Source organism: Rhinoraja longicauda, chromosome 41, assembly GCF_053455715.1.
Source record: "Rhinoraja longicauda isolate Sanriku21f chromosome 41, sRhiLon1.1, whole genome shotgun sequence".
NCBI classification, from domain to species: domain Eukaryota; kingdom Metazoa; phylum Chordata; class Chondrichthyes; order Rajiformes; family Arhynchobatidae; genus Rhinoraja; species Rhinoraja longicauda.
Window position 1 is genome coordinate 3,207,468 of NC_135993.1, and position 14,009 is coordinate 3,221,476.

A 14,009-nucleotide genomic window follows, 5' to 3' on the forward strand; every position below is an offset into this window, starting at 1 on the left:
TTCAGATCTAGACCCGAAACGTCACCCGTTCCTTCTCTCCAGAGATGCTGCCTGTCCCGCTGAGTTACTCCGGCATTTTGTGTCTATCTTCAGTTTTCCCCAGCGTCTGCAGTTCCTTCCTACACTGGTGAAGATAGTTCTCATCTGTCTCCTTGTCAACCTGCGCAGGGGAGCTGTGCTGGCCAGAACTTTGCAAAAGAGACCTCCACGATCCTTGAAATTTCTCAAAGAGGTTTGTCCGACTTCATTCCCGCCTCCCACACTCCCAATGAACTGCTGCCCTCCGGATACTTTGAGGGGAAGTGATCTCTTTCCCAGTCAGTGAACAATTGACCTGACCCGTCTCTTTCACTTTTTGCAATCAAGAAGGACAGATCCCGGAAAGGAAGGCGGTCACGACAGACTAACAAACAACACTGTTTCATAAACATTGCTGGGGTCCAGCTGAATTGCCGAGAAAAAGAGTTTGGCTGAAGAGTTGGCTTCGTGGGAACATCTCGTTTGGTTTTCCCAGTCTCAGGGGTTCGCCCTCTCTCGAGACGTCCCTTGCTCTTTGTTTGTGCATGTGTGTGTGTGTTTTGTTTCATTTTATTTTGGGGACACATTTTAACAACTGAAGAATGACCTTAGAAGATCATTAAAAGCAATTGTCAGCCAGCTATGGATTTGGGCTTGTTAGATGATTGTACGAGAGGAGTGATCATGTCTAGCATTTCTGTCGGAACACACGGTCTCACTCAGGGGATGTTTATAACTGTGTGTTATTTAGACAGAGACAAGGAAGGGGGGGGGGGGGGTGCTATCTAGATGAGAATTTGCACCAGTTCGTCTCATTGTATTTTGCAATAACAGCCACCTTGGTCTGGGTGTGACCAGAAGACATAGCAGCAGAATTAGTCCAGTTAGTCCATCGAGTCTACTCTGCCACTCAATCATGGCTGATCTATTTTCCTCTCTCAACCCCATTCTAATCTCTACTCCCTGTAACGTTTGACGCCCTTACTAATCAAGAACCCATCAATCTCTGCTTTTAAAATACCCATTGACTTGGCCTCCACAGCCGTCTGTGGCAATGAATTCCACAGATTCACCCAGGGTTGCTAACTATCTCACTCCGAAAGACGGGACAAGGTGACGTCACCGCCCCGCGCCCCACGTGACCTCACCCAGCCAGCGGCCGCGTGCTCCCGCTCCACCAATGGCGGCCGCCCGGGCCGGGAGGTGGGTTGCTATGCAACCTCCGTCAGGCGAACAAACTGGGCCCCGCTCCCCGAACACACTCCGTTAGCCTACACTGTCCCGGCCGACAGCAGCCCGCGGGACTAACACGGGACAAGGGCGGTCCCGTACGGGACAAACCAATTTTGCCCAAAATATCGGATGTCCCGGCTAATACTGGGAATTGGGCAACCCTAGATTCACCACCCTCTAACTAAAGAAGACCCTCCACATCTCCTTTCTAAAGGCACGTCTTATTCTGAGGCTTTGCCCACTGGTCCTAGACTACCACTAGTGGAAACATCCTCTCCACATCCACTTTGTCAGGGCTGTTGTGCTGGATTCACAACCCTTTTTAGTGTGCTCGGGCCTCCTGTGAAGGTTTACATGGAAAGCAAAGTTTTGTTTAAGAGACTGACCTCTCCTTCATTGACATTATTGGAATCAAGTTGGTGAGGCTTTTTGAGAAAGTGTTCAGTCAAGCTGGGCATCATCCCGGGCAATTGGGCGGCACGGTGGCGTGGCGGTAGAATCGCTGCCTTACAGCGCTTGCTGCACCAGAGACCCGGGTTCCATCCCGACTACGGGCGCCGTCTGTACGGAGTTTGTACGTTCTCCCCGTGACCGCGTGGGTTTTCTCCAAGATCTTTGGTTTCCTCCCACACTCCAAAGACGTGCAGGTATGTAGGTAAATTGGCTTGGTAAATGTAAAAATTGTCCCTAGTGTGCGTGTGTAGGACAGTGTTAGTGTGCGGGGATCGCTGGTCGGTGCGGACTTGGTGGGCCGAAGGGCCTTTTTCCGCACAGTATCTCTAAAAAAACCTAAAAACGAAAGAAATGCAACGGTTTGTTGTTTAACTGCTGGGGGACACTGCTGAGGATGAGCGTTGGATCACGAACAATCAGATCGCTGGTCCCGAGTGCACGTTTCCTGTTACGCCTGCACCCATTGTTCTGATATAGACCAACACCACAAGATGGCACAGCTAGTAGAACCGCTGCTTCACAGCGCCAGAGGCCCTTGGCTTCAATCCTGACCTCGGGTGCTGTGTCCGTGCGGAGTTTGCAGGCTCTCCCTGTGACCGGGTGAGTTTCCCCCGGGCGCTCCCGATTTCCGCCACATCCCACTCCCCAAACACATACGGGTTTGTAGGTTAATTGGCCCTCTATAAGTTGCCCCTTAGTGTGTAGGGAGTGGATGAGAAAGTGGGAATAACGTGGAACTAGTGTGAACGGGTGACCGATGGTCGGCATGGACTCGATGGGCCGAAGGGCCTGTTTCCACGCTGTATCTCCAAACCAAACACCAATCAACCACCAGTGACAATCTCTCCTTCATATGAGGCTGTATCTTATATATTTGTATTGAAAAAAAGCTTAATAAATAGAACAGCAATAATTTTTAAATGAATAGAAAGAACATTTCATCCAGTGATTAAAAAAATGACTTTTACACTGGGGATTAAGTAAGTCATTTTTGTCAGTTAAATTGTTTTTTAGTGTTATTTTAAAGCATTAAAAAAAAAAACGTAACCCTTCATAGCAGTAATTGTTTTGCTTTGGTAATATGTGGTGACTGCGTAGCATAAAATAGGCTTTGCACAGATATTTTACAAAAGATATTTATTGGTTTAGTTGTGATAAAACACTGCTGTACATATCTCGAAATTGATGTGATTTTGTTAATTGTTAATGAACGATGTGAAAGTCAAGGTTGGAATAACATGCAAGGAAAATAAAGCAAGATATTGCAAACCAAGGGAGTGAACCTGGTGTTTCTTTCTGTGGTTACGGAGTTTCCCGCAGTAAGTGTGTGGCACGGTGGCACAGCGGTAGACTTGCTGCCCTACAGCGCTTGCAGTGCCTGAGACCCGGGTTCGATCTCAACGTTCTGTACGTCTGTACGTTCTCCTCGTGACCTGCGTGGGTTTTCTCCGAGATCTTCATTTTCCTCCCACACTCCAAAGACGTGCAGGTTTGTAGGTTGACTGGTGTAAGTGTAAATTGGTGTAAGTGTAAATTGTCCCTGGTGTGTGTAGGGTAGTGTTAATGTCTCAGTGGACCATTTCTGTACATTTTGTGACTAATCGGGGATTGTGCTTAGGAACGGTAATACTTTACTGAACTGTAGGGGAAAAAAGAATTTCACTGTGTGTCTGCACATGTGACAATATAGCACCATTGACCGTTGACCGTTGGCCATTGAATGTTGACCGTTGACCGTTGACCATTGACTGTTGACCATTGACCGTTGACCATTGAACGTTGACCGTTGATCATTGAATGTTGACAATTGAATGTTGACAATTGAACGTTGACAATTGAACGTTGACCATTGACCGTTGACCATTGAATGTTGACAATTGAACGTTGACAATTGAACGTTGACCATTGACCGTTGACCATTGACAGTTGACCATTGAACGTTGACCATCCCCTCTCCATCGGGGACCTGGGGTGGAAGGTATTGCACCGAGGAGTCCCCCGCAACCTGTTCCTCGCGCGGTTCACAGACTCGCCATCCGCCTGCCACGTTTGCGGGTTGGAAGAGTCTGTGTACCACGTGTACATGGAGTGTGTGAGGCTGCAGCCCCTGTTCCAACATCTAAAGGGGCTGCTCCTTGCCTTTTGGCTGCACTTTTCACACACCACCCTCATCTTTGGACACCCTGTGCGTAGGGGAGAGGGTAGGGCCGAAGATGTCCTTGTTGGGTTGCTCCTGGGCCTGGCCAAGCTGGCCATCCGCGACTCACGGCGCCAGGCGGAAGAGGGCTCTGCCCGAGCCGGCTGCCTACCCCTTTTCCGGGGTTACGTCCGCGCCCGGGTGGTGTTGGAGAGGGACTACGCGCTGTCCACGGGCACCCTGGGGGATTTCCGGGACCGCTGGGCACCGCGGGGGATTGGATGTATCCTGGATGGGGATTGCAATATAATTGTACAATAGTTTCAATTGGTATATTTGTTTGTATAGTATTCTGATGGTGGGTTCTGTTTTGGTTTTATTGTATTGTATATATTATTTTAATATTTGAATAAATATTTTTGATTTAAAAAAATTAATTAGGGCAAACCTTATTTTTTCCAAATGCAGGGTCTCTGGAAAAAATAAGGTTTGCCTTAATCGACAAACCTGAGTTATTTTTAAAAATATGGTCTCCATTTATTGAATTTTTAGAAAAGTAAATGGGTTTGGCACAGGACTAAAATTTAAAAAAAAAAAAAAAATTAAATAAAAAGTTGAAACTTGAGTTGGGGGTTGGATGTACAGCTGTGGTTTTTGTCTCCCGGATCTACTCCCGTTAATTTTTATTGTTAGATCCTTTTTTTTTTTTAACCCTCTTACTCTCTCTTCCCAAGTTTATAGTTTTATATTTTTATTTTTACTTTCTCTCTTCAAAAATTTAAAAATTGAAGCTATGTAAGAACTTTGTAACAAATGTGTTTTAAAAAAAAATTTCGATTTGTACATATGCTTTTCAAAAAAAAATTAATTAAAAATAAATAAATAAATTGGACGTTAACCATTGAACGTTGACCATTGACTATTGACCATTGACTATTGACCATTGGACGTTGGGCTTCATGTGCAAGCCTCACCAGGAAACAGTGGCTGTGAGTAGAAACTGGCAGATAGAAGCTCATCTACCTCATGACGATTACCCAGGCTGCCCTGGTTTTAAGTTCCACTCCCTCCCACTTTGTAATCTGTCCCCAGTGACATTCAAAATACATTAGTGCACTAATCCCATGATGTAAAGACATGTGACCAGCTGGCAGCCTCGATAAATGTGGCCCACTTTCATAATCCCCAGCAGCATTAAAATGCATCCTGTTTAAAAATATCACAAGGCCCAGGATATTTAAAGGGGAGTAGGCAACATGAAAACATAGGACATAGAGGAGGAACAGGCCCTTCGGCCCACAACGTCTGTGCCAAACACGATGCATAATTAAACTGAAGATAGACACAAAATGGTGGAGTAACTCAGCGGGACAGGCAGCATCTCTGGAGAGAGGGAATGGGTGACGTTTCGGGTCGAGACCCTTCCTCAGTCTGATCTCGTCTGGGTATATAATCCAAATCCCTCTATTCCCTGCATGTTCATAACTTCAAATGTGATAGGAGCAGAATTAGGCCATTCGGCCCATCAAGTCTACTCCTCCATTCAATAGTGGCCGATCTATCTCTCCCCCTTAAACCCATTCCCCTGCCTTCTCCCCATAACCCCTGCACTCCCATGTGCCTATCTTAAAGCCTTTTTTTTTGTTTAGAGTTACAGCGTGGAAACAGGCACTTTGGCCCAAACAATAGACAATAGACAATAGGTGCAGGAGTAGGCCATTCAGCCCTTCGAGCCAGCACCGCCATTCAATGCGATCATGGCTGATCCCTCTCAATCAATACCCCGTTCCTGCCTTCTCCCCATACCCCCTCACTCCGCTATCCTTAAGAGCTCTATCCAGCTCTCTCTTGAAAGCATCCAACGAACTGGCCTCCACTGCCTTCTGAGGCAGAGAATTCCACACCTTCACCACTCTCTGACTGAAAAAGTTCTTCCTCATCTCCGTTCTAAATGGCCTACCCCTTATTCTTAAACTGTGGCCCCTTGTTCTGGACTCCCCCAACATTGGGAACATGTTTCCTGCCTCTAATGTGTCCAATCCCCTAATTATCTTATATGTTTCAATAAGATCCCCCCTCATCCTTCTAAATTCCAGTGTATACAATCGCTCCAGCCTTTCAACATACGACAGTCCCGCCATTCCGGGAATTAACCTAGTGAACCTACGCTGCACGCCCTCCATAGCAAGAATATCCTTCCTCAAATTTGGAGACCAAAACTGCAACGTTAAGACTTTATGCTCTATGACTCTATCCGTTCAGTTCTGTTCAGTTATTGTCACGTGTACCGAGGTACAGTGAAAAGCTTTTGTTGCGTGCGATCCAGTCAGCGGAAAGACAATACGCGATTACAATCAAACCGACACAGTGTACAGATACATGATAAAGGAATAATGTTTAGTGCAAGGTAAAGCCAGTAAAGTCCAATCAAAAATAGTCTGAGTGTCCCCAGTGAGGTAGATAGTAGTTCAGCACTGCTCTCTGGTTGTGGTAGGATGGTTCAGTTACCTGATAACAGCTGGGAAGAAACTGTCCCTGAATCTGGAGGTGAGCGTTTTCACACTTCCCAACCTTTTGCCCGATGGGAGAGGGGAGAAGATGGTGTGGCCAGGGTCCGTCGGAACACGTCCTTGATTATGCTGTTGGCCTTGCCAAGGCAGCGCAAGGTGTAAGAGGGAGTTAATGGAAGGGAGGTTGGTGTGTGTGTGTCGGAGAGAACTGCAGATGCTGGTTTAAACCAAAGATAGACACAAAATGCTGGGGTAACTTAGGCAGCACCTCTGGAGCGAAGGAATGCGTGACGTTTTGGGTCAAGACCCTTCTTCAGACTGATGTCAGGGTGGGGGGGGGGGGAGATAGATAAGATAAGGAAGTGTGAAGGTGTGAAAGCAGGGCAAAGGAAATGGAGATCATGGAAAATGTAAAATAGATTAGAAACATAGAAACATAGAAAATAGGTGCAGGTGGAAGCCATTCGGCCCTTCGAGCCAGCACCGCCATTCATTGTGATCATGGCTGATCATCCCCAATCAATAACCCATGCCTGCCTTCTCCCCATATCCCTTGATCCCACTAGCCCCTAGAGCTCTATCTAACTCTCTCTTAAATCAATCCAGTGGTTTGGCTTCCACTGCCCTCAGTGGCAGAGAATTCCACAAATTCACAACTCTCTTGGTGAAAACGTTTTTTCTCACCTCAGTTTTAAATGGCCTCCCCTTTATTCGAAGACCCTGGTTCTGGACTCCCCCAACATTGGGAACATTTTTCCTGCATCTAGCTTGTCCAGTCCATTTATCATTTTATATGCCTCTATAAGATCCCCTCTCATCCTTCTAAACTCCAGTGAATACAAGCCCAGTCTTTTCAATCTTTAAGATTGGTTGGTTGGTTGGTTTGTGTGATGGTCTGGGCTGCCTCCACAATTCGCTGGAAGAATGCTGGAAGAAAGCCGGTTCCACATCAATGTACCCACCACCCAAACCTTGGTTTATTGTCACGTGTACCGAGGTACAGTGAAAAGCTTTTGTTGCGTGCTAACCAGCCAGCGGAAAGACAACGCATGATTACAATCGAGCCGTCCACAGTGTACAGATGGATGATAAGGGGTTGGATGATAAGAGGCAGGAAACATGTTCCCAATGTTGGGGGAATCCAGAACAAGGGGGCCACAGTTTAAGAATAAGGGGTAGGCCATTTAGAACCGAGATGAGGAAAAACTTTTCAGTCAGAGAGTTGTGAATCTGTGGAATTCCCTGCCTCAGAAGGCAGTGGAGGCCAATTCTCTGAATGCATTCAAGAGAGAGCTGGATAGAGCTCTTAAGGATAGCGGAGTCAGGGGGTATGGGGAGAAGGCAGGAACGGGGTACTGATTGAGAATGATCAGCCATGATCACATTGAATGGCGGTGCTGGCTCGAAGGGCCGAATGTCCTCCTCCTGCACCTATTGTCTATTGTCTATTGTAAGAAAAGAACATTTAGTGCAAGGTAAAGCCAGCAAAGTCCAATCAAAGATAGTCCGATGAGATAGATAGTAGTTCAGTAGATAGTCTAAGCCTCGATCCCTGAGTTTAAATCACCCTGCCTCCTTGCCCCTGCAGTCTGGTAATTGCATTTCAATTATGTTTCTATCTGAATGCAGCCGATAATCGCGTTTTATTAACAATAGAGGTTTTTTTTTCTCTCGGCGATCGTCATCAGTTCCTGCCATTGCTTGGTTTCCATATTTACGCTCGCTTCCAATCTCGTTCTCCGAGCTTTAATTCACCTCTGTGCAGCCCTCTATATCCTCTGGCCCCCATCTGTCGTGCGGATCAAAGGGATTAGATTCCAATCTGTCCGTCTAGTTTACCGGCTCTTATCAAAAGCAAAACGCTGACTCGCCCAGAAGATTAATTACTTTGCTCTTATTTAGTCTCTGGCTAAATCTGAGTGATACAAGCAGGGTAGATTGGAACTGGCGGGCAAGATGCTCCATCCCATTTAGGTCAGGGGCTATTCTTTGTGTCTGAATGTTTTTGTTTTGGAGTGGGAGGGAGGGGAGGGAGGGGAGGGAGTGGGAGGGAGGTGAAAAGGAAACATTTTCTGCCCACTCCCCGTATATGTCCACACAAAATGCTGGAGTAACTCAGTGTGACAAGGATAGGTGACATTCCGCGTCGAGACCCTTCTTCAGACAGTCTAAAGAAGGGTCTCGACCCAAAATGTCACCCATTCCCTTCTCTCCGGGGATGCTGCCTGTCCCGCTGAGTTACTCCAGCATTTTGTGCCCATCTTCTCTCTCTCCCTCCCTCCCTCCGTGAAGGATGAGAGGAGATCTTATCGAAGCATATAAGATTATTAAGGGGTTGGACACGTTAGAGGCAGGAAACATGTTCCCAATGTTGGGGGAGTCCAGAACCAGGGGCCACACAGTTTAAGAATAAGGGGTAGGCCATTTAGAACTGAGATGAGGAAAAAAAATTCAGTCAGAGAGTTGTGAATCTGTGGAATTCGCAGCCTCAGAAGGCAGTGGAGGCCAATTCTCTGAATGCATTCAAGAGAGAGCTGGATAGAGCTCTTAAGGATAGCGGAGTCATGGGGTATGGGGAGAAACATAGACATAGAAACATAGAAAATAGGTGCAGGAGTAGGCCATTCGGCCCTTCGAGCCTGCACCGCCATTCAATATGAGAAGGCAGGAACGGGATACTGATTGAGAATGATCAGCCATGATCACATTGAATGGTGGTGCTGGCTTGAAGGGCCGAATGGCCTCCTCCTGCACCTATTGTCTATTGTCTATTGTCATTCCTCTCTTTCTCTCTCCCACTCCCTATCTCCACACCCCCCCCCCCCCCCTCTCTCTCTCTCTCTTTTCCCTTTGCCGAGCTGTGGTTCCAAATTTTTTCAGGATTCCAGCTCTGAAATTTGAGCACAGAATCCAGGTTCGCACTCCCAGTCTTGGAGTTACTGATGTTAAATCCAGGGAATGCTGCCCTTTCCAGTGGATGCAAAGAGCCCTTTTGTTGGAAGATCAAAGAAGTCTAGTTTAGTTTAGTTTAGAGATGCAGTGTGGAAACAGGCTCTTCGGCCCACCGTGTCCGTGCCGACCAGCGATCGACTAGCACTACCCTACACACACAAGGGACAATGTTACCAAAGCCAATTAACCTATAAATCTGTACGTCTTTGGAGTGCGGGGGGAAAACCGGAGAAAACCTGCGCAGGTCACGGGGAGAATGGACAAACTCCGTACAGACAGCACCCGTGGTCTGGATCGAACCAGGGGTCTCCAGAGCTGTAAGGCAGCAGCAAAATGGGATTAGTGTAGGTGGCGGTTGATGGTTAGCACGGGCATGATGGGCAGAAGGGCCTGTTTTTGATAATGAGAGATAGTGAGAGAGGGATGGAGAGAGATAGAGAGAAAAATAGAAAGAGCTAGGGAGAACGATCAATAGAGGGAGAGAGGGAAGGAGGGGGAGAGAGAGAGAGAGAGGAGAGGGACAGAGAGAGAGGGACAGAGGGAGGGAGAGAGAGGGAGGGAGGGAGGGAGAGGGACAGAGAGGGGGGGAGAGAGAGGACAGAGAGAGGGACAGAGGGAGGGACAGAGAAAGGGAGAGAGGAGGAGATAGGGAGGGAAGGAGAGAGAGGGGCAGAGATAGGGAGAGATCATTATCTCTGCAAAATTAGAAATGAGTGGATTTATCACCCCAACTGCTGGGTGACCACGTGAACAGTGCTGGTGTCCATCGGGGATATCTGCAGTCCCACAGCTTTGCAAAAACAAGCAGGATAAAAACATTTTTTTTTGTTGAAATCCACTTCAAGGGACCGAGCATTTAAACCGAGCCAGACCGTGCCCAGCACTAATCCTGACTGACACCAGTGTTACAGGACAAATAACCCCAGTCTCGCCTGCCCCAGCACGCTCCCTGTCCACCTCCCTCTCTCCCCCCCCCCCCCCCTCCCTCTCTCCCTCTCTGTCCCTCTCTCTCCCCCTCCCTCTCTCTCCCTCCCTCCCTCTCCCTCTCTGTCCCTCTCTCCCCTCCCTCTCCCTCTCTGTCCCTCTCTCTCCCCCCCTCCCTCTCTCCCTCTCTTCCTCTCTCTCCTTCTCTCTCCCTCCCTCCTTCTCTTCCTCTCTGTCCCTCTCTCCCTCCCTCCCTCTCTTCCTCTCTCTCCTTCTCTCTCCCTCCCTCCCTCTGTCCCTCTCTCTCTCCCTCCCTCTCCCTCCCTCTCTCTCCCTCTCTTCCTCTCTGTCCCTCTCTCCCACTCCCTCTCCCTCCCTCTCTCTCTCTCTCGCTCCCTCTCTCTCTGTTGAGAGACCTACTTTATATTTTGCCCTGCGGGGATCAAGTAATTACCAAACGGCAGTGATTAATTCTGAAGGGTTTGGAGCAGGTTCTAGTGCGGGGCAATACCAGGAAGAGAGGCGCCTTGCCTGGGAATCCTTTGACAGCTCAGCGACCTCACCCCCAGCTTTGAGATTTGCTCAGACAAACGAGGCCTCCCTTGTAATCTAATCAGGTTTGACACGCCCAGCTCAAATCGAGAAGAAAAGGAGGCCATTTCAGACGATGCCAGCAGGTCAAGAAGTTTATGGGTTCAATCCCCCTTCCCCTAGAGTACTGTGTGCAGTTTTGGTCTCCAAATTTGAGGAAGGATATTCTTGCTATTGAGGGCATGCAGCGTAGGTTTACTAGGTTAATTCCCGGAATGGCGGGACTGTCATATGTTGAAAGACTGGAGCGACTAGGAACAGCACCTCATATTTCGCCTGGGCAGTTTGCAGCCCAGTGGTATGAACATCGACTTCTCCAACTTTAGATAGTTCCTCTGTCCCTCTCTTCCCCTCCTCCTTCCCAGATCTCCCTCTATCTTCCTGTCTCCACCTGTATCCTTCCTTTGTCCCGCCCCCCTGACATCAGTCTGAAGAAGGGTCTCGACACGAAACGTCACCCATTCCTTCTCTCCCGAGATGCTGCCTGACCTGCTGAGTTACTCCAGCATTTTGTGAATAAATACCTTCGATTTGTACCAGCATCTGGAGTTATTGTCTTGTACTTATCAGTACATCAGTCTCCCCTCAGCGTCTGACGCTCCAGAGAGAACAATCCAAGCTGGCACAAAAGATCCTGTTCTGCGGAGGCAACTATTTTTATACGTGACGTGGCATCAATGTTTCTTTGATCATCCGCCCCAGAGAAGCTTTGTGATGCTTCAGAGCGTTATTTGATATTCAACGAGGTGCCACTTCAAAGGTCGGTGTGGAAGGTAAAGGCGTAGGATGTTGGAGGTGACACGCTGGCATGGGGAGAGAGTGGATGACTAACAGGAAATAGGCCATAAAATGGAGGCAAAACTGATGGAGAAAGCTAGAAAGCAAGTGGAGCACAGGAGTACCTTCCAAGATGCCTTGCCAAGATGCAGTACAGAACACCACAGGAGATCCTTCTTCCCTGTGGCTATCAAACTGTACAACTCCTCCCCCTTCTGCCTGGGGTAGACTGACTCCCCCCTTTGCACATCCCCAACCCTTTCCACTCATCACTTTAATTTCATGTTTCAAGTATTTTGTGTTTTATGACTGTTGCCAGATCAATTTCCCTCCTGGGATAAATAAAGTTCTATCGTATCGTATCGTAGATGCTGGTTTAAACCAAAGATAGACACAAAATGGCGGCACGGTGGCGCAGCGGTAGAGTTGCTGCCTTACGGCGAATGCAGCGCCGGAGACTCGGGTTCGATCCCGACTACGGGTGCCGTCTGTACGGAGTTTGTACGTTCTCCCCCTGACCTGCATGGGTTTTCTCCGAGATCTTCGGTTTACTCCCACACTCCAAAGACATACAGGTTTGTAGGTTAATTGGCTGGGCAAATGTAAAAATTGTCCCTAGTGTGTGTAGGATAGTGTTAATGTGCGGGGATCGCTGGGCGGCGCGGACCCGGTGGGCCGAAGGGCCTGTTTCCGCGCTGTATCTCTAAATCTAAAAAAAAAAGAAAAAAATCTAAAATGCTGGAGTAACTCAGCGGGTCAGGCAGCATCTATGGAGAGAAGGAATGGGTGACGTTTCAGGTTGAGACCCTTCTTTAGTCAGGGGAGAGTAGGGTTGCCAACTATCCCGTATTAGCCGGGACATCCCGTATTTTGGGCTAAATTAGTTTGTCCCGTACGGGACCGCCCTTGTCCCGTATTAGTAGGGTTGCCAACTTCCTCGCTCCCAAATAAGGGACAAAGGGTGACGTCACCGCCCCGCGCCCCACATGACCTCACCCAGCCAGCGGCCACGTGCTCCCGCTCCACCAATGGCGGCCGCCATTGGTGGAGCGGGAGCACATGGCCGCTGGCTGGGTGAGGTCATGTGGGGCTGTGACGTCACCTTGTCCCGTATTTGGGAGCGAGGAAGTTGGCAACCCGAGGGGAGAGAGAGACACAGATATAGAAGGGTAAGATGTGAAAAGGAGACAAAGGAGATGTGGATCAAGGAAAATGTTAGCTCGGGCAAGCTGACAACAGAGTATACAAAGATAACATTTAATCAGGAGGACAGTCAGACTGGTCCGAGAACTAGGATGGGGGAGGGATGGAGAGAGAGGGAAAGCAAAGGTTACTTGAAGTTAGAGAAGTCAATATTAGATGGGAGCAGGGAGAAGAAGGAATCACGGGGGTCAATAAGGATCAGTACTGGGGCCTCCACATTTGACCAGACATATATATAAATGAAGATAGACACAAAATGCTGGAGTAACTCAGCGGGACAGGCAGCATTTCTGGAGAGAAGGAATGGGTGACGTGTCGGGTCGGCAAATTTGCAGATGATACAAAGCTGGGTGGTAGTGTGAACTGTGAGGAAGATGCTATGTGGTTGCTGGGTGACTTGGACAGGTTGTGTGAGTGGGTGGATGCACGGCAGATGCAGTTTAATGTGGATAAGTGTGAGGTTATCCACTTTGGTGGTAAGAATAGGAAGGCAGAGTATTATCTGAATGGTGTCAAGTTAGGAACAGGGGACGTACAACGAGATCTGGGTGTCCTAGTGCATCAGTCACTGAAAAGAAGCATGCAGGTACAGCAGGCAGTGAAGAAAGCCAATGGAATGTTGGCCTTCATAACAAGAGGAGTTGAGTATAGGAGCAAAGAGGTCCTTCTGCAGTTGTACAGGGCCCTAGTGAGACCGCACCTGGAATACTGTGTGCAGTTTTGGTCTCCAAATTTGAGGAAGGATATTCTTGCTATTGAGGGCATGCAGCGTAGGTTTACTAGGTTAATTCCCGGAATGGCGGGACTTTCATATGTTGAAAGACTGGAGCGACTAGGCTTGTATACACTGGAATTTAGAAGGATGAGAGGAGATCTTATCGAAACGTATAAGATTATTAAGGGGTTGGACACTTTAGAGGCAGGAAACATGTTCCCAATGTTGGGGGAGTCCAGAACAAGGGGCCACAGTTTAAGAATAAGGGGTAGGCCATTTGGAACTGAGATGAGGAAAAACTTTTTCAGTCAGAGAGTTGTGAATCTGTGGAATTCTCTGCCTCAGAAGGCAGTGGAGGCCAATTCTCTGAATGCATTCAAGAGAGAGCTAGATAGAGCTCTTAAGGATAGCGGAGTCAGGGGGTTATGGGGAGAAGGCAGGAACGGGGTACTGATTGAGAATGATCAGCCATGATCACATTGAAAGGCGGTGCTGG